The sequence below is a fragment of the Anabrus simplex genome, chromosome 10 (assembly GCF_040414725.1).
Source record: "Anabrus simplex isolate iqAnaSimp1 chromosome 10, ASM4041472v1, whole genome shotgun sequence".
Lineage (NCBI taxonomy): Eukaryota > Metazoa > Arthropoda > Insecta > Orthoptera > Tettigoniidae > Anabrus > Anabrus simplex.
Window position 1 is genome coordinate 79,676,044 of NC_090274.1, and position 20,924 is coordinate 79,696,967.

At 37.7% G+C, this 20,924-nt stretch overlaps 1 long non-coding RNA gene across 1 annotated transcript in view; it reads left to right on the forward strand.

The window, feature by feature from the left end:
- Positions 1–5,268, forward strand: part of LOC136882328 (uncharacterized) — a 43,648-nt gene extending 38,380 nt beyond the window's left edge. The window contains exons 3-4 of the long non-coding RNA XR_010861143.2: positions 4,193–4,275; positions 5,098–5,268. This is a non-coding gene — a long non-coding RNA (uncharacterized lncRNA). The remainder of the gene's footprint in view (positions 1–4,192; positions 4,276–5,097) is intronic.
- The last annotated feature ends 15,656 nt before the right edge of the window (positions 5,269–20,924 follow it).

Here is a 20,924-nt window from a genome sequence, read left to right on the forward strand (position 1 = left end):
CTGAAGTCCAGACTATACTGCATTGTACTACGTCTTGTTGCTATCTATGGTGTTGAATGTCGACAGACTGAGAAAGGTATGGAGTAGCAATTATACAACATGAGAATGTGTATACTCCATTAGTCGGTGGGCATCGCACTCGTCACCCGTGAGCCACAGGAGATGTCACCAAAAGGTGTGGTCATGCCCTTTCGCAGTACCTGATGCAGATGACAATTTCACCCAATTCTTTGAAATTACTTGGCAATGTCCACATGGACCTACGAGCCTGCGATAAAAAATTGAAAATAAGATACAAAAAATTAAAGCTTGAAATGCCGCTGGGATTGGTAAAATTTCTGGGCATGTACGAAAATCAATTCGTTGAGATATACAATCAAATCTGCAGTTCTTAATTGATGAAAGTATACATGAAGCAGCTATACCAGATGAATGAAGAATTAGTGTAGTAACACACTGTGTATAAAGAAAACGTGATAAATATAAAGCCAATAATTACGCACTAGTCATCTTGACTGGTGTTGCTTGCAAGCTCTTTGAATGCATTCTTTCTGATTATATTATACACATTTACGAAATTACTAACTGGATCGATAGAAGGTAGTTCAGGCTTGGGAAACAGTATTCCACTGAAACTCATCTTGTAGATTCCAGCAAGATGTAAACATCGGCTTGATTGAGAAGCTCGTTCAGATCTGATTTCATGATGACGTTTAAAGAGTCAGTGTAAAATACTGTTTGAGGGTATGCCCAGTCCATTACTTTTTATTGCTTTGTGGCAAATTCACTTTGATCTATCCACTCTTGCACCTGATGTAGCAAACAGATTCTTAATACTATACTCTTCACGTCTCATAGTGCCTTCTACAATATATAATCGTTCACACCCCAGACCATCACCGAGTTTGGATGCTTAATTCCCTGCTTCACAGAATCTGGATGGAATTCTTCTCCTTCTTTCCTTTTGACATATTGACTTGTCTCTTTTTCGACAGGAAATACCGATTCGTCAGTAAAACAAACCTGAAATAATTTAAACAAATAAGCCTATCATAAAATGCAACAAGCTGCACAGTTTCATAGAAAATTTCATCTTTGTACTGTGCTGTATGGTTACATCAGTTAGATTGTTTTAGAAATGGAATAATGAATGATAATTTAGGAATTACAGTAATTGTCAAGGATTTGCCTTTTTCCAGTCATCAGATGACCAATTCTGGAGAGCCATGCCCCACTGGAACCTCTTTGCAGCCATAGCAGGAGTAATCTTTGCTTTTCTTCGAGGTCGTCTTGCTTTCATTCCAGCATTAAACAGCTTTTCTAATTTCTCATTTAATTCGAACTATTAGCCTTGCAATTGCTTACTGACAAATTAATCAGTTTTCACTTACTCTTTGGAGTTAGTTTCTTCTTTCGTCCACAGTTTCCAACACATTGTTGACATTTTGTCTTCCTCTTGTCTTCCCCTTTTTTATTTCTACTAACAGATTGCTGCGATATTTGCAATCTGGAAGCTATCTTTTGTTGTGAATAACGTTCATCAACAAGTAGCTCTCTGACAGTGCCTATCTTTCTTGGCGAAAGGTCCTTTCGTCTCCCCATAACTTCAGAATTTGAGAGTTCTCTAGAACCACTCCTAAAAATATCAGCTGAACTTGTAAATAGTATCAATAATGCATGTAACTTACAGAATGCAGACTTAACAATTGGTCACATTATTTACTTCCATACAGCAACAATATGTAGATATAGATGATAAACAGCAGAACATGAGCACTAACAAAAATGTCAAAAACATCTGAATAATGAAATTACATTGTGGTTTTCCCTGTAGTCTCTATATGGAAAAAAGTATTAGTGAGGACAGGAATATCCCAAGGGGTAACTCTACCACCAAACATTTTTCAAGGATTAGGCTATAATGGTCAATCATTTATATAAAGATAGAAATATATCTTTTACCCTAATAATTTGGTCACGTCTGGTGTATTTCTAGAAAATAGTAGTCAGAGCATTAGAGTACGTGAAGCTTTATTTGATCCTGTAACAATTATGGTATTGGGTCCCACAGGGCAATATTATGAAACCTTATTTCCTGATATATATAAACAATATGAATAAGGAACTGAAATCAGAGATGAGGCTCTTTGTAACAAAAAAGTTTCAGGATTATGAGTGAAGAAAAAAGACCTTGACAATATTGTAAGATGGACATTGGTAAATGGGTTATAAAGTCAGGTTCTGTGTTTTACAAGTTGAAAGAGTCCTCTCTGGTTTAATTATTGTGTTGATGGGGTTAAAGTTCCTTATGGTGATCTCTGTAAGTACCTAGGTATTCGTAATAAGGATAGATCTTCATTGTGGTAATCACATAAACAGGATCGAAAATAAAATTTACAGATCTCTTAATATGATTATGAGGTAATTTAGGGTTTATAAAAGAGAGGGCATATAAATCTCCAGCAGAGCCACAATGATAGTATGAGACCCTTACCGGTATTACTTGATTAGAGGCCAGGAAATAATTCACAGAAACAGCTCCATTTCTTGTGGGTGCTTTATCTCAAAAGAGTTGTATTACAGAGATATTGGAAAGTTTCAGTGGGAAGACTTGGAGAAAGGAGACAAGCAGTTCGATTAAGCATTATATTCTAAAATGTAATAGGAGGGATGGCTTGGAATGACATTAGTTGATGAATAGAATACATTTAAGTCATGTTGCTTATATGCAGGAAAGGTCACAGCATGAAGATAAGTTGGAATTAAAGGGGACAAATTTTGGCAAATGTTCACTTATAGGAAGATGATTTAGTGATTGAAATAATTTACCAAGGGATTTGTTTCATACATTTCCACAATCCTTTTCTACATAAAAAACTGTCAGTCGTAAGTGTTGTTGATTGATTGATTGATTGATTGATTTATTTATTTATTTATTTATTTATTTATTTATTTATTTATTTATTTATTTATTTATTTATTTATTTATTTATTTATTTATTTATTTATTTATTTATTTATTTATTTATTTATTTATTTATTTATTTATTTATTTATTTATTTATTTATTTTTCTTGGTCTTAATGTGATGTACAGAGAGGAATGATGGATATTTCTATGGTTATGATTTAAGTATTGTCTACTTGTTGGGAAAGTGGTAGGAATAATGTGGGATTATTTGATATTACAGTGAAGTGGTTTGGGAAAGGAAGTATATAGCAACATGGAAATGAACAAAGAGGTGACAAGTCAAGCCATGTATAGAAAGATGGGAACAGAGGAATGTGAATATAAGAGGGAGAATGTGAATAAAATAGGATAAAGAAAAGTAGCTAGTCATTGTAGAAATAGGAATCAACTGAAAGAGAAATGGAAGCAATGAATAGTATTTCTTAATGATTTGGAGAGAGTAGTTATTAATATTATTATTATTATTATTGTTATAATTATCTATTTTCCTTAAATTGTACTTGTACTCATACCCGGAAGTGCCTCCATCCCCACATGTATGTGTACATATACTCTGCTGAATATTCACAAATATGTGGGCAATTTTAAATTTACATATTTACAAATATTTCTCCTCTTCTGTGCTACCTTGTCTACTGCTATCCTACAGTGTGTTCCTTTTCATGTTCTTATCTCTCTTATCAGTTGTCCAAAAAGCAGTGGCAAAAGTGACTCAGGTTATGACACAGCAGGTTGTTTTGCAAGTTATGTTCCAAGGAGGGGGAAAAAAAAAATTAATGTAATTTTTAATCAAATAGCAGTTGTAAAGTATTATTTGAAGTAATTCCACATGTTATATATGAGTTGATTATGTTTGTAAATACAGACAATATTATCAGTCAAAATTAGTAAAGAATATAAATTTATTAAGGATGAGCTCTGTGTTAAAAAAAAAAAGAGTAAATTGTATAATGCTGAATTGTGTAAAATTGTCTTCTTCTCTGTACATTTAAAATTTAGTGCTTGATAATGTATTTTTGTGTACCATTTGCCAGCAAGGTAGACACCTCTTTTGCATTTAAAGTGATTATGATTTGTTTGTTCCTTTCCATTCTTATATTTTTTAAATGGGAGATAAATTAATTATACTCTTTTTTGCCTTTATGAAATTTATTTTCTCAGCTGTTTCTTGTTTAGGCTTATACATTTTGATTCCTTTACTTTTCTTATTTGTTACTTATAGCTGTCCAATGATATTAAGGAGGAAATATGCATAGAAGAACATACTGATGATCAGCTGTTGCCATACATCAAAGAAGAAACAAAGTACGTACACTACAAATCCTATACAATATGGAATGTGTTGTACCTATTCACAGTTGTGTTGAGTAGTGGTTGGTTTATCTGCAAAAGCTGGCCATTTTCACCAGTTGAATTCTTTCTTTACAAGGTTACATTTACACACTACTATCTTAAATTTCTATTGATTAAAATTGTTTAAAACATTCAAAAACTTTAAGATCATATTTAATGTTCTGTCGTGTAGTTTTATTGAATGTATATCTACAAAAATAATCTCTGGTAAACGTAGACATTATTGAAGTGTATTTGTTTACAATACCGTTAAGCAACCATAAAAAATGTGTTCTTTCTTTCACTTTTACCCCATCATTTGTTCATCAAATTCTTATCATCTGAAATGCCATCTATAGCTATTACCCCCAGATATTCTCAGTATTTGTGTACTTTCGTTCCAACAGTGAAACACAGAAGCAGTCATGTTTGTAAGTTATCAACTAAATCTACAAATTCAAAATGGTTAAGTTTTATGAACATTGTAAACAATATAATATTTTCAAACTAATGTAATTATTTTCATTAATCAATATAATACTGGCTGATTTCAATGGTGCGATAACTCAAAAATGTAATTTTAAATTATTTATTTGGATAGATTCCTTTATTATGATCTTTACTGTTCTCTTGTGTGTTAAGTCAGATTCCTCCATTTGTGGATGCCAAAGCAGATAATGTGTTCTAGTAATGGAACGTTCAGATCAATAGTGCTACATCCTAGATATCATAGTTTTCAAATATAACTTGTTGTAAGCATTAAAAAATTTGGTATTGATTTTATGTTTGTTCCAGTGTTGTGGTCACACTTGCTGATTGTCACCAATTCCCACTTTTCATTTTAGTCAAGTTCGTGTAGTGTGTTGATTGCAAACACATTTACACAATTAGTATAAACTAATAAAATGGACAGCTGCAAGTGAAGTTTCAAATTTGTGCAGGTTGCTTAAAAAATTCAGAATTCAAGTAAGTGAATCTATTATCTCTTAAAGGTAGATAAATAATTATGTAATGATATTATTTCAAAATTGTTATCTTAATCACTGATGTTACTAAGTAGCACAAGTGCATATCCTGTTTTCAAACATTTAATGCAGTAGTGATTTTTGAACTGTAGGTTACCTTTGTTGGTTACTATGTGAAACGATCTTTGATAATACCTGGAAAATAATTGTATAATCTCGGATTGGTGCTCTTAACCGAGTCCTTGTATCAGCAGGTCCTGCAATCGCTCGTTATAGCCTAAGGTTTGACTCACAAACATGGTTTGTGATGGAAACTACGAATTCTGGAAGTTTCATTTGATTTTGTAGGTGGTTAGAGTCTTCTCGTCTGTTATGTGATACATTGTCATGTTCCTACTCTACATTCACAACTAATGGCAAGAAATATTCACTTCAGTCCTCAAAACTACCAGTACCTGCTTACACTCTCTCATTAGTCAGAGTAGAACCATGCACACAACCGAGGATTGCCCAAATTCGTTAACTCTTTGAGGTTCAAATTTTGCTGTTTGTAGTTCTTGTGTAACAGGACACAATAGGCTACTTTAGTGTACAATCTTGTATTATGATGACCATATAAATGTTGCTTATACATACTTTTCACACACTAAATGCATGTTTCTATTTTTGGATGGAGTTTATATTAGCTTTCTTCTTTCTAAACATATCTTGTGCAGAGGCACACTCAAACCAGCAAAGGCCTTTTGTGTGTATTCTTTTTCGGTGGTATAAAAGGCAGAGGGCAGGCCATTGTCTACGTAGCTTAGTCCATTGTATATCATAAATTTTAGATGCTTCTATAGGTTTCAGTCGACCAGATCATATCTACTGCTTCCCACTTTGATCTCACCTCAGGCGCTATGTGATACTGATTCTCATTTCAGCAGTCTACAAATATCATGCGCAACATAAATGACTTCTTTTAAAAAGTCTAAGAGAATTGCTGTGTCAATTTGGTACTGAATTACATAAGAAGAGGTTTAAAGATTCATAAAATTTCTTAATTGCTGACTTGAGATAAGACACATTTTTTAACTTACCAATTAATGATGAGATTACCTGCCATTTGTGGAGATACACATCACCCTGAGCTAAGTAATTAGTGATATGGTTTCCTTCCTTTTGCAGAGTGCCATATGGCTCTGAGCTGACCACCTTGTGCCACTCATCCATGGTTTTCATATTTATAGAAATGATCGGGGTGAAAATAACAATTATTATGATCATCTGCCATCCATTCAGGTTAGATTTCACTTACGAACTCCCCACTTATTGTACTAGTAAAATTTTACCGGATATTCAATCTGTCACCGTCGATTAATACGGATAATCCTGAAATTTTTATATTGTTGAGTTATATATTTTTATTTATAATGCATTTATGGGAGTTACTTAAACATCGAATTCAGAAGCGTTCTGTCATTCAAATACTATTTTGCAAAAATAATGCTTTATAGCTATAGGACAAAGGCTTTAGGGGAGAGAATTAAGACATATGAAGTTATAGGATCTTTAAAATATCCATTGTATCCCATTTTTATAACAGAATATTCATCAGTCTACTTCTTGTTATTCTGCTTCATTAGTGTTAGTTCTGCCTGGTCCATTGTTGTAATTCATTGTCTCCAGTTAGTTCAGTCTCGGGCCATGTCTGTATTGCCCCCGTTTTGCCGGGCAGCTCAGCCGGTAAGCAAAAGTCCCAGAGGCGGAACGTTCTCTTACAGGCAACGCTAAATTATAGGGGACAGGGACAATCTAAGGACTGACGACAAATGAAAACACTAAAAAGAAATGGGTTTTAACATTTATTAAATAAAATATCAGCACTTTCCAGATTCTATAAATATTTTCAAAATCTTGAAATAAAATTATTTATCTCTTCCCTGCTGGAATTCACCCACAGTTCTTCATTAATTTGCATTCTGTAAAAATACGAAAGTGGGTCTCAATAAATCGTATTAGGAAATTAAATAAATTATTATTTGAGAAAATCCTATCTCAAAATATCAAAAATCTGAATTATTCCTTTTTTTAAAATTATTACTTAAGTTAACAGTACTCTGCGATTCATTTTACCTTGAGTCAAATTTTTACCTCACACGAAAAATCAAATAAATCATTTCTATTAATTAAATATTATTCCAATTAATTATTTAAGCTTCCAATTATATAATAAAACTCGCTTTCGCTCGTTGGGGGCTGCGCCCCCAAACCCCCCCCCCATTCCTGTACATTACAAGTGGTCACATGGAAAATTACAGACACGAACCGGTACTTCGTTACGAAAAACGGATTGCGCCACCAGACGGCCCATATATTCGCTTACATGTATGGTTCTCTAATATTTTCTCGTACCGTACATTCACGATTTATAGAAAAGATAGCGTTAAACGTTTCGACGTGGTGAAAATTACATACGAAAAATTCCAAGTTTCTAGCTCATCTGGAACGGAAGGGTCTAACCCGAAAATTGAGTCCGACGATTTGATTCGACGGGGGCTAAATACGAAAAATTTGAACTTCTGGAATTTGTCCTTTTTTTACAGCCTAATAGGTATCAGAAAGCGTGTACGAAATTTCGGGGGGGGGGGGCTAAATACGAAAAATTGAACTTTTTGGAATTTTGTCATGGGTTACAGCCTAATATCTATCAGACTGCCGAATTCCAAGTTTCCAGGTCATCTCGAACGGAAGGGTCTAACCCGAAATTTGAGTCCCATATTTTGATTTGACGGGGGGCTAAATACGAAAAATTTGACCTTTTTGGAATTTTGCCTTGGGTTACAGCCTAATAGCTATCAGATTTTTGAATTTCAAGTTCCTATTTCATCCGGAAGGGTCTAACACGAAATTTTAGTCCGATATTTTGATGGGGCGGAAGGGGGACTAAATATGAAAAATTTTAACGTTTTTGAATTTCTCCTTGAGTTGCAGCCTAATAGCTATCAGACGGCCATATTCCAAATTTCTAGCTTATCTCGAACGGAAGGGTCTAACCCGAAATTTGAGTTCGACATTTTGATTTGACGGGGGGCTAAATACGAAAAATTTGACCTTTTTGGAATTTTGCCTTGGGTTACAGCCTAATAGCTATCAGATTTTTGAATTTCAAGTTCCTATTTCATCCGGAAGGGTCTAACACGAAATGTTAGTACGATAATTTGATGGGGCGGAAGGGGAGCTAAATATGAAAAATGTCACTCATCTGGAACTGAAGGGTCTAACCCGAAATTTGAGGCCGACATTTTGATTCGACGGGGGCTAAATATGAGAAATTGAACTTTTTGGAATTTTGCCTTGGGTTACAGCCTAATAGCTATCAGACTTCCGAATTTCAAGTTCCTAGTTCATCTGGAAGGGTCTAACACGAAATGTTAGTCCGATAATTTGATGGGGCGGAAGGGGGCTAAATATGAAAAATATCAACGTTTTTGAATTTTTCCTTGGATTCCAGCCTAATAGCTATCAGACTACCGAATTCCAAGTTTCCAGCTCATCTGGAACGGAAGGGTCTAACCCGAAATTTGAGTCCGACATTTTGATTCGACGGGGGCTAAATACGAAAAATTGAACTTTTTGGAATTTTGTCTTGGGTTACAGCCTAATAGCTATCAGATTTCCGAATTTCAAGTTCTTAGCTCATCTGGAAGGGTCTAACACGAAATTTTAGTCCGATAATTTGATGGGGCGAAAGGGGGGCTAAATAGAAAAAGATTCAGCTTTTTGCATTTTTTCCTGGTGTTACAGCCGAATAGCTATCAGATTACTGAATTTCAAGTTCCTAGCTCATCTGGAAGGGTCTAACACGAAATTTCTTTGATTGGGCGGAAGGGGGGCTAAATTAAAAAAAAATTAAACTTTTTGGAATTTTTCCTTTGGTTGCAGCCTAATAGCTATCAGACTGCCGAATTTCAAGTTCCTACCTCACTTGGAAGTGGGCAAACATTAATGTCAGTGAGTGAGTGAGTGAGTTAGCCTTGTGGCTTTATATATATAGGATGCTGAATTTCAAGTTCTTAGCTCATCTGGAAGGATCTACCCCGAAATTTTAGTCCGAGACTTTGATTGGGTGGAGGCGGGCTAAATAGGAAATGATTCAGCTATTTGCATTTTTTCCTGGTGTTACAGCGGAATAGCTATCAGATTACCGAATTTCAAGTTCCTAGCTCATCTGGATCTGAAGGGTCTGACCCGAATTTTGAGTCCGATATTTTGATTCCGTGGGGGGCTAAATACAAAAAAATTTAACTTTTTGGAATTTTTCCTTGGGTAACAGCCTCATATACATCAGGTTGCCGAATTTCAAGTTCCTAGCTCATCTGGAAGGGTCTAACACGAAATTTCTTTGATTGGGCGGAAGGGGGGCTAAATATAAAAAAATTGTACTTTTTGCAATTTTTCCTTGGGTTGCAGCCTAAAAGCTGTCAGACTGCCGAATTTCAAGTTCCTAGCTCACTTGGAAGTGGGCAAACATTAATGTCAGTGAGTCAGTCAGTCAGTTAGCCTTGTGGCTTTATATATATAAGACTCGCTTTCGCTCGTTGGGGGCTGCGCCCCCAAACCCCCCATTCCTCTACATTACAAGTGGTCACATGAAAAATTACTGTGACAAACCGGTACTTCGTTGAGAAAAAGGGATTGCGCCACCAGACTGCCCATGTATTCGCGTACATGTTTGGTCCTCTAATATTTTCTCGTACCGTACATTCACGTTTTATAGAAACGAAGATAGCGTTGAACGTTTCGACGTGGTGAAAATTACGTACGATTCACACAAGTTAGGAAATTATTTTCCTAATGTAACGGGGAGATATTGTCTTGAAACTTTTTAGGTTTATCGTGGTTGAAACGCTCTATATTTCCGTTGTTTGATGTTTTGTCGTATCTGCAGCGTTTTCACCGTAGATTGGTTTAGAACCTTGGATTAGGAGTACAGTGTTTCCGTTTTACTTTCGTTTTTCCATTTTTACAGGGTGCTAGAATCATGCATTTTGATTTTGATTGGGTGGTAATAATAATAATCGTATGGCCTCAGCTACCGTGTGCAGACATTTCAATTTGACGCCATCTGGCTGTCTGCTCGTCAATTTCGACGTTTCGTTTTACTCTAGGCCCCCACTAAATGGCAGACCGAGTAAACCGAAACTCTCTTGGGCGTCTATGGCTGAGATTTAATGAATTTTGTCGGGTAAACACCAAATGTGTCACCAGAGATCTTTTACATGCCGACATTGTACGACTTGGAGTGTCGAATGGACTTTTTTCCGCCCTTCAAAAATCCGACTACCTCTGCCGGGTTTGAACCCGCTATCTTGGGATCCGGAGGCCGACACTCTACCGCTGATCCACAGAGGCAACTATTGGGTGGTGATTGGGGGTAAATATGTAAAATTGGAACGGTTTAAAATTTCTCCTCGGCCGAATTTCAACTTTGTAGTTCATCTGGCAGGGTGTAACACGAAATTTGAGACCCATATTTTGATTGGGAGTTGGGGGTGGCCTAAATAATTAAAAAATTGAACTTTTGGAATATTTCGTTCATTGCAGCGTCCAACACGAAATTTTTCATTGAGTTGCAGCCTAATATCTATCAGATTGCCGAATTTCAATTTCCTAGCTCATCTGGAAGGGTCTTATACGAAATTTCAGACCGATATATTGATTGTGCGAAGGGGGCTAAATATGAATAATTTTCACTTTTTGGAATTTATCCTTGGGTTGCAGCCCAATAGCTATCAGACTGCCGAATTTCAAGCTGCTAGCTCATCTGGAAGTGGGTAAACATTAATGTCAGCGAGTTAATTTATGGAAATTTGACAAAATTGACCGAAACCGGGAAAATGAAGCTCAATCTAAGGTAGGAGGAGTCGAGATACGACAAAAAAGTCATAGGACCAAAGTTGTGGATCACTTCATTTTAGGACCCAAAGTGGAATCCATTTGTTGATAACAATTACCGTTTAGCCACAAGAGAGCTCGAAACGAAAGCCTGCACCGTCATTAAATTTGGCTTAATTATTCGAACTTTTTAGTGGATTTAATATAAAAAATTTGAACTTATTAAAATTTCTACGTCGTTTACAGGCTAGGAGTTAGAACTTTGCCAAATCATAATTTTGTAGGGCACTGCATCACGGTTTCCGCTATTTTGTTTGGGGGGAGGGGGGCAGAGGATATTGATTGGGTGGTGCAGGGGTAAATATGAGGGATTGGAATGTTTTGGAATTTCTATCAGATTGCCTAATTTCAACTTCCTAGTTCATCTGGAAGGGCCTAACATGAAATTTGAGTCCAATATTTTTATTGGGCGAGGAGGGGGCTAAATATTAAAAATGTGAACTTTTTGGAATTTTTCCTTCGGTTGGAGCCTAATAGTTATCACATTGCCTAATCTAAAGTTCCTAGCTCATCTGGAAGTGTCTAACCCGAAATTTGAGTCGAATATTTTGATTCGGTGCGGGGGGGCTAAATATTAAAAATTTGACCTATTTGGAATGATTCCTTTGGTTACAGTCTAATAGGTATCAGATTGCCGGCTTGAAGGGTCTAACACGAAATATGAGTCCGATAATTTGATAGAGCGGAGGGGGGGCTATATATGAAAAAATCGAACTTTCCGGAATTTTTCCTTTTGTTACAGCCTAATAGGTATCAGATTTCCGGCTAGAAGGGTCTAACACGAATTTTGAGTCCGATAATTTGATTGGGCGGAAGGGTGTAACACGAAATTTGAGCCCGATATTTTTATTCGGTGCGGGGGGCTATTATGAAAAATTTGAACTTTTTGGAATTTTTCCTTGGGTTATAGAATAATAGCTATCAGATTGCAGAATTTCAAGTTCCTAGCTAATCTGGAAGGGTTTAACCCGAAATTTGAGTCCTATATATTGAGTCGGTGGGAGGGGTTAATTATGACAATTTTGAGGTATCAGATAGACGAATTTCAAGTTCCTAGCTCATCTGGATGGATCTACCTCATAATTTTAGTCCGATATTTTGATTGAGTGGAGGGGGCTAAATAGGAGAAGTTTCAGCTTTTTCCATTTTTTCGTAGGGTTACAGCCTAATAGGTATCAGATTGCCGAATTTCAAGTTCCTAGCTCATCTGGAAGGATCTACCACGAAATTTTAATCCGATATTTTGATTGGGTGGAGGGGGGCTAAACATGAAAAGTTTCAGCTTCTTCCATATTTCCTGGGGTTACAGCCGAATAGCTATCAGATTACCGAATTTCAAGTTCCTAGCCCATCTGGAAGGGTGTAAACCGAAATTTGAGTCCTATATATTGATTCGGTGGGAGGGGGATCATTATGAAAAATTTGACCTTTTAGGATTTTTTCCTGGAGTTACAGCCTAATAACTATCAGATTGCCGAATTTCAAGTTCCTAGCTCATCTGGAAGAATCTACCCCGAAGTTTTAGTCCGATATTTTGATTGGGTGGAGGGGGGCAAAATAGGAAAACCTTCAGAGTTTTGCATTTCTTCCTTGGGTTACAGCCGAATAGCTATCAGATTTCCGAATTTCAAATTCCTAGTCCATCTGGAAGGGTCTAACACGAAATTTCTTTGATTGGGCGGAAGGGGGGCTAAATATGAAAAATTTGCACTTTTTTGAATTTTTCCTTGGGTTGCAGCCTAAAAGCTATCAGACTGCCGAATTTCAAGTTCCTAGCTCACCTGGAAGTGGGCAAACATTAATGTCAGTGAGTGAGTGAGTGAGTCAGTCAGTCAGTTAGCCTTGCGGCTTTATATATATAAGATAAGATAGAGCCCGGCAACGTGCACGCTAAATAGTGCAGGCTTTCGTTTGGAAATTTATTGCGAGCGAACGGTGCGTCGTATCGAGGTACGGATTGCGGCGTTAGACGACCCTTTTAGTGGTCTACATTACTGTCTTAGGCGCTTTCTCCTATCCCGCATATTTATGCCATAGAAAGAGGTGAACGTTTCGATCCATGTCAAATTTCGCCCACTTTCACAAATTGAAAAAATAATTTTGCCAACTTGGCAGACAGCTACAGTCTTGAAACTTTGCAGGCAGGTTGACGATGAAACGACCTATAAGTTTGGTTATTTGAGGTTTTGCCGTATCTCAACGGGTTTCGCCATAAATTGCTTAAGAATCATAAATCAGGCCGAAATTTCAATAGTGTTTCCACATGTACCCTCCGTTTTCCCATACTTGCAAGGCAGCTAGAATAACGAAAGTCGGTCTACATATGGCCAATGATGTTGCCAAGGAGCGTCCTGAATTTCGTTCATCTATCCATCTTATGAGTGTGTGAATCAGTAAAATCATTTATGGAAATTTAACAAAAATGACCAAAACCGGGAAAATGAAGCTCAATCTAAGGTAGAAGGAGTCGAGATACGACAAAAAGTCATAGGACCAAAGTTGTAGATCTCTTCATTTTAGGGGCTGAAAGTGCAGTCCGTTTATTGATAGCAATTACCGTTTAGCCACAAGAGAGCTCGAAACGAAAGCCTGCACCGTCATTTAATTTGGCTTATAATTTCGAATTTTTTAGTGGATGAAATATTAAATATTTTAACTTTTTGCAATTTGTACGTCGGTTACAGGCTAGGAGCTAGGACTTTGCCAAATATTAATTTTGTAGGGCACTGCATCACGGTATCCGCCATTTTGTTTGGGGGGAGGGGGGCAAAAATTTAAAATTTAAAATTTTTGGAATTTTTCCGTAGGTTACACGCTAATAGCTATCACCTTGCCAAATTTCAAGTTTCTAGCTCATGTCGAAGTGGGTAAACATTTATGTCAGTCAGTGAGCCTTGCGGCTTTATATATATAAGATAGAGCCCGGCAACGTGCACGCTAAATAGTGCAGGCTTTCGTTTGGAAATTTATTGCGAGCGAACGGTGCGTCGTATCGAGGTACGGATTGCGGCGTTAGACGACCCTTTTAGTGGTCTACATTACTGTCGTAGGCGCTTTCTCCTATCCCGCATATTTATGCCATAGAAAGAGGTGAACGTTTCGATCCATGTCAAATTTCGCCCACTTTCACAAATTGAAAAAATAATTTTGCCAACTTGGCAGACAGCTACAGTCTTGAAACTTTGCAGGCAGGTTGACGATGAAACGACCTATAAGTTTGGTTATTTGAGGTTTTGCCGTATCTCAACGGGTTTCGCCATAAATTGCTTAAGAATCATAAATTAGGCCGAAATTTCAATAGTGTTTCCACATGTACCCTCCGTTTTCCCATACTTGCAAGGCAGCTAGAATAACGAAAGTCGGTCTACGTATGGCCAATGACGTTGCCAAGGAGCGTCCTGAATTTCGTTCATCTATCCATCTTATGAGCGTGTGAATCAGTAAAATCATTTATGGAAATTTAACAAAAATGACCGATACCGGGAAAATGAAGCTCAATCTAAGGTAGAAGGAGTCGAGATACGACAAAAAGTCATAGGACCAAAGTTGTAGATCTCTTCATTTTAAGGGCCGAAAGTGCAGTCCGTTTATTGATAACAATTACCGTTTAGCCACAAGAGAGCTCGAGACGAAAGTCTGCACCGTCATGTAATTTGGCTTAATATTTCGAATTCTTTAGTGGATGAAATATTAAATATTTTAACTTTTTGCAATTTCTACGTCGGTTACAGGCTAGGAGCTAGAACTTTGCCAAATATGAATTTTCTAGGGCACTGCATCACGGTATCCGCCATTTTGTTTGGGGGGAGGGGGGCAAAAATTTAAAATTTAAAATTTTTGGAATTTTGCCTTGTGTTACATCCTATTAGCTATCAGATTTCCGAATTTCAATTTCTTAGCTCATCGGGAAGGGTCTAACACGAAATTTCTTTGATTGGGCGGAAGGGGGGCTAAATATAAAAAAATTGTACTTTTTGCAATTTTTCCTTGGGTTGCAGCCTAAAAGCTGTCAGACTGCCGAATTTCAAGTTCCTAGCTCACTTGGAAGTGGGCAAACATTAATGTCAGTGAGTCAGTCAGTCAGTTAGCCTTGCGGCTTTATATATATAAGATATAAGATAAGATAGAGCCGGGCAATGTGCACGCTAAATAGTGCAGACTTCCACTTGTAAATTCATTGCGTCCAAACGGTAAGTCGTATCGAGGTAAGGATTTCACCATCGGACGTCCCATTTAGTCGCCTACAGTACTGTGTGGGGCATTCTCTCGTATCTCGCCTATTTATACCATATAAAGGGGTGAACGTTTCGATCCATATCAAATTTCGTCCGCTTAGCAACAGTTGAAAAATAATTTTGCCAACATAGCAGACAGCTACAGTCTTGAAGCTTTGCAGGCAGGTTGATGATGAAACGACCTATAATTTTGGTTATTTAAGGTTTTGCCGTACCTCAAAGGGTTTCGCCATAAATTGCTTAAGAATCATAAATTAGGCCGAAATTTCAATAGTGTTTCCACATGTACCCTCCGTTTTCCCATACTTGCAAGGCAGCTAGAATAACTAAAGTCGGTCTACATATGGTCAATGACGTTACCAAGGAGCGTCCTGAATTTCGTTCATCTATCCATCTTATGAGTGTGTGAATCAGTAATAACATTTATGGAAATTTAACAAAAATGACCAAAACCGGGAAAATGAAGCTCAATCTAAGGTAGAAGGAGTCGAGATACGACAAAAAGTCATAGGACCAAAGTTGTAGATCTCTTCATTTTAAGGGCCGAAAGTGCAGTCCGTTTATTGATAACAATTACCGTTTAGCCACAAGAGAGCTCGAAACGAAAGTCTGCACCGTCATGTAATTTGGCTTAATATTTCGAATTCTTTAGTGGATGAAATATTAAATATTTTAACTTTTTGCAATTTCTACGTCGGTTACAGGCTAGGAGCTAGAACTTTGCCAAATATGAATTTTCTAGGGCACTGCATCACGGTATCCGCCATTTTGTTTGGGGGAGGGGGGCAAAAATTTAAAATTTAAAATTTTTGGAATTTTTCCGTAGGTTACACGCTAATAGCTATCAGCTTGCCAAATTTCAACTTTCTAGCTCATGTCGAAGTGGGTAAACATTTATGTCAGTCAGTCAGCCTTCTGGCTTTATATATATAAGACTCGCTTTCGCTCGTTGGGGGCTGCGCCCCCAAACCCCCCATTCCTCTACATTACAAGTGGTCACATGAAAAATTACTGTGACAAACCGGTACTTCGTTGAGAAAAAGGGATTGCGCCACCAGACTGCCCATGTATTCGCGTACATGTTTGGTCCTCTAATATTTTCTCGTACCGTACATTCACGTTTTATAGAAACGAAGATAGCGTTGAACGTTTCGACGTGGTGAAAATTACGTACGATTCACACAAGTTAGGAAATTATTTTCCTAATGTAACGGGGAGATATTGTCTTGAAACTTTTTAGGTTTATCGTGGTTGAAACGCTCTATATTTCCGTTGTTTGATGTTTTGTCGTATCTGCAGCGTTTTCACCGTAGATTGGTTTAGAACCTTGGATTAGGAGTACAGTGTTTCCGTTTTACTTTCGTTTTTCCATTTTTACAGGGTGCTAGAATCATGCATTTTGATTTTGATTGGGTGGTAATAATAATAATCGTATGGCCTCAGCTACCGTGTGCAGACATTTCAATTTGACGCCATCTGGCTGTCTGCTCGTCAATTTCGACGTTCCGTTTTACTCTAGGCCCCCACTAAATGGCAGACCGAGTAAACCGAAACTCTCTTGGGCGTCTATGGCTGAGATTTAATGAATTTTGTCGGGTAAACACCAAATGTGTCACCAGAGATCTTTTACATGCCGACATTGTACGACTTGGAGTGTCGAATGGACTTTTTTCCGCCCTTCAAAAATCCGACTACCTCTGCCGGGTTTGAACCCGCTATCTTGGGATCCGGAGGCCGACACTCTACCGCTGATCCACAGAGGCAGCTATTGGGTGGTGATTGGGGGTAAATATGTAAAATTGGAACGGTTTAAAATTTCTCCTCGGCCGAATTTCAACTTTGTAGTTCATCTGGCAGGGTGTAACACGAAATTTGAGACCCATATTTTGATTGGGAGTTGGGGGTGGCCTAAATAATTAAAAAATTGAACTTTTGGAATATTTCGTTCATTGCAGCGTCCAACACGAAATTTTTCATTGAGTTGCAGCCTAATATCTATCAGATTGCCGAATTTCAATTTCCTAGCTCATCTGGAAGGGTCTTATACGAAATTTCAGACCGATATATTGATTGTGCGAAGGGGGCTAAATATGAATAATTTTCACTTTTTGGAATTTATCCTTGGGTTGCAGCCCAATAGCTATCAGACTGCCGAATTTCAAGCTGCTAGCTCATCTGGAAGTGGGTAAACATTAATGTCAGCGAGTTAATTTATGGAAATTTGACAAAATTGACCGAAACCGGGAAAATGAAGCTCAATCTAAGGTAGGAGGAGTCGAGATACGACAAAAAAGTCATAGGACCAAAGTTGTGGATCACTTCATTTTAGGACCCAAAGTGGAATCCATTTGTTGATAACAATTACCGTTTAGCCACAAGAGAGCTCGAAACGAAAGCCTGCACCGTCATTAAATTTGGCTTAATTATTCGAACTTTTTAGTGGATTTAATATAAAAAATTTGAACTTATTAAAATTTCTACGTCGTTTACAGGCTAGGAGTTAGAACTTTGCCAAATCATAATTTTGTAGGGCACTGCATCACGGTTTCCGCTATTTTGTTTGGGGGGAGGGGGGCAGAGGATATTGATTGGGTGGTGCAGGGGTAAATATGAGGGATTGGAATGTTTTGGAATTTCTATCAGATTGCCTAATTTCAACTTCCTAGTTCATCTGGAAGGGCCTAACATGAAATTTGAGTCCAATATTTTTATTGGGCGAGGAGGGGGCTAAATATTAAAAATGTGAACTTTTTGGAATTTTTCCTTCGGTTGGAGCCTAATAGTTATCACATTGCCTAATCTAAAGTTCCTAGCTCATCTGGAAGTGTCTAACCCGAAATTTGAGTCGAATATTTTGATTCGGTGCGGGGGGGCTAAATATTAAAAATTTGACCTATTTGGAATGATTCCTTTGGTTACAGTCTAATAGGTATCAGATTGCCGGCTTGAAGGGTCTAACACGAAATATGAGTCCGATAATTTGATAGAGCGGAGGGGGGGCTATATATGAAAAAATCGAACTTTCCGGAATTTTTCCTTTTGTTACAGCCTAATAGGTATCAGATTTCCGGCTAGAAGGGTCTAACACGAATTTTGAGTCCGATAATTTGATTGGGCGGAAGGGTGTAACACGAAATTTGAGCCCGATATTTTTATTCGGTGCGGGGGGCTATTATGAAAAATTTGAACTTTTTGGAATTTTTCCTTGGGTTATAGAATAATAGCTATCAGATTGCAGAATTTCAAGTTCCTAGCTCATCTGGAAGAATCTACCCCGAAGTTTTAGTCCGATATTTTGATTGGGTGGAGGGGGGCAAAATAGGAAAACCTTCAGAGTTTTGCATTTCTTCCTTGGGTTACAGCCGAATAGCTATCAGATTTCCGAATTTCAAATTCCTAGTCCATCTGGAAGGGTCTAACACGAAATTTCTTTGATTGGGCGGAAGGGGGGCTAAATATGAAAAATTTGCACTTTTTTGAATTTTTCCTTGGGTTGCAGCCTAAAAGCTATCAGACTGCCGAATTTCAAGTTCCTAGCTCACCTGGAAGTGGGCAAACATTAATGTCAGTGAGTGAGTGAGTCAGTCAGTCAGTTAGCCTTGCGGCTTTATATATATAAGATAAGATAGAGCCCGGCAACGTGCACGCTAAATAGTGCAGGCTTTCGTTTGGAAATTTATTGCGAGCGAACGGTGCGTCGTATCGAGGTACGGATTGCGGCGTTAGACGACCCTTTTAGTGGTCTACATTACTGTCTTAGGCGCTTTCTCCTATCCCGCATATTTATGCCATAGAAAGAGGTGAACGTTTCGATCCATGTCAAATTTCGCCCACTTTCACAAATTGAAAAAATAATTTTGCCAACTTGGCAGACAGCTACAGTCTTGAAACTTTGCAGGCAGGTTGACGATGAAACGACCTATAAGTTTGGTTATTTGAGGTTTTGCCGTATCTCAACGGGTTTCGCCATAAATTGCTTAAGAATCATAAATCAGGCCGAAATTTCAATAGTGTTTCCACATGTACCCTCCGTTTTCCCATACTTGCAAGGCAGCTAGAATAACGAAAGTCGGTCTACATATGGCCAATGATGTTGCCAAGGAGCGTCCTGAATTTCGTTCATCTATCCATCTTATGAGTGTGTGAATCAGTAAAATCATTTATGGAAATTTAACAAAAATGACCAAAACCGGGAAAATGAAGCTCAATCTAAGGTAGAAGGAGTCGAGATACGACAAAAAGTCATAGGACCAAAGTTGTAGATCTCTTCATTTTAGGGGCTGAAAGTGCAGTCCGTTTATTGATAGCAATTACCGTTTAGCCACAAGAGAGCTCGAAACGAAAGCCTGCACCGTCATTTAATTTGGCTTATAATTTCGAATTTTTTAGTGGATGAAATATTAAATATTTTAACTTTTTGCAATTTGTACGTCGGTTACAGGCTAGGAGCTAGGACTTTGCCAAATATTAATTTTGTAGGGCACTGCATCACGGTATCCGCCATTTTGTTTGGGGGGAGGGGGGCAAAAATTTAAAATTTAAAATTTTTGGAAATTTTCCGTAGGTTACACGCTAATAGCTATCACCTTGCCAAATTTCAAGTTTCTAGCTCATGTCGAAGTGGGCAAACATTTATGTCAGTCAGTGAGCCTTGCGGCTTTATATATATAAGATAAGATAGAGCCAGGCAATGTGCACGCTGAATAGTGCAGGCTTTCGTTTGGAAATTTATTGCGAGCAAACGGTGCATCGTATCGCGGTACGGTTTGCGGCGTTAGGCGACCCTTTTAGTGGTCTATATTACTATCTTTGGCGCTTTCTCCTGCCCCGCATATTTATGCCATAGAAAGAGGTGAACGTTTCGATCCATGTCAAATTTCGCCCACTTTTCACAAATTGAAAAATAATTTTGCCAACTTGGCAGACAGCTACAGTCTTGAAACTTTGCAGGCAGGTTGACGATGAAACGACCTATAATTTTGGTTATTTGAGGTTTTGCCGTATCTCAACGGGTTTCGCCATAAATTGCTTAAGAATCATCAATTAGGCCGAAATTTCAATAGTGTTCCCACATGTACCCTCCGTTTTCCCATACTTGCAAGGCAGCTAGAATAACGAAAGTCGGTCTACATATGGCCAATGACGTTGCCAAGGAGTGTCCTGAATTTCGTTCATCTATCCATCTTATGAGTGTGTGAATCAGTAAAATCATTTATGGAAATTTAACAAAAATGACCAAAACCGGGAAAATGAAGCTCAATCTAAGGTAGAAGGAGTCGAGATACGGCAAAAAGTCATAGGACCAAAGTTGTAGATCTCTTCATTTTAAGGCACGAAAGTGCAGTCCGTTTATTGATAACAATTGCCGTTTAGCCACAGGAGAGCTCGAAACGAAAGCCTGCACCGTCATTGAATTTGGCTTAATATTTCGAATTTTTTAGTGGATAAAATATTAAATATTTTAACTTTTTGCAATTTCTACGTC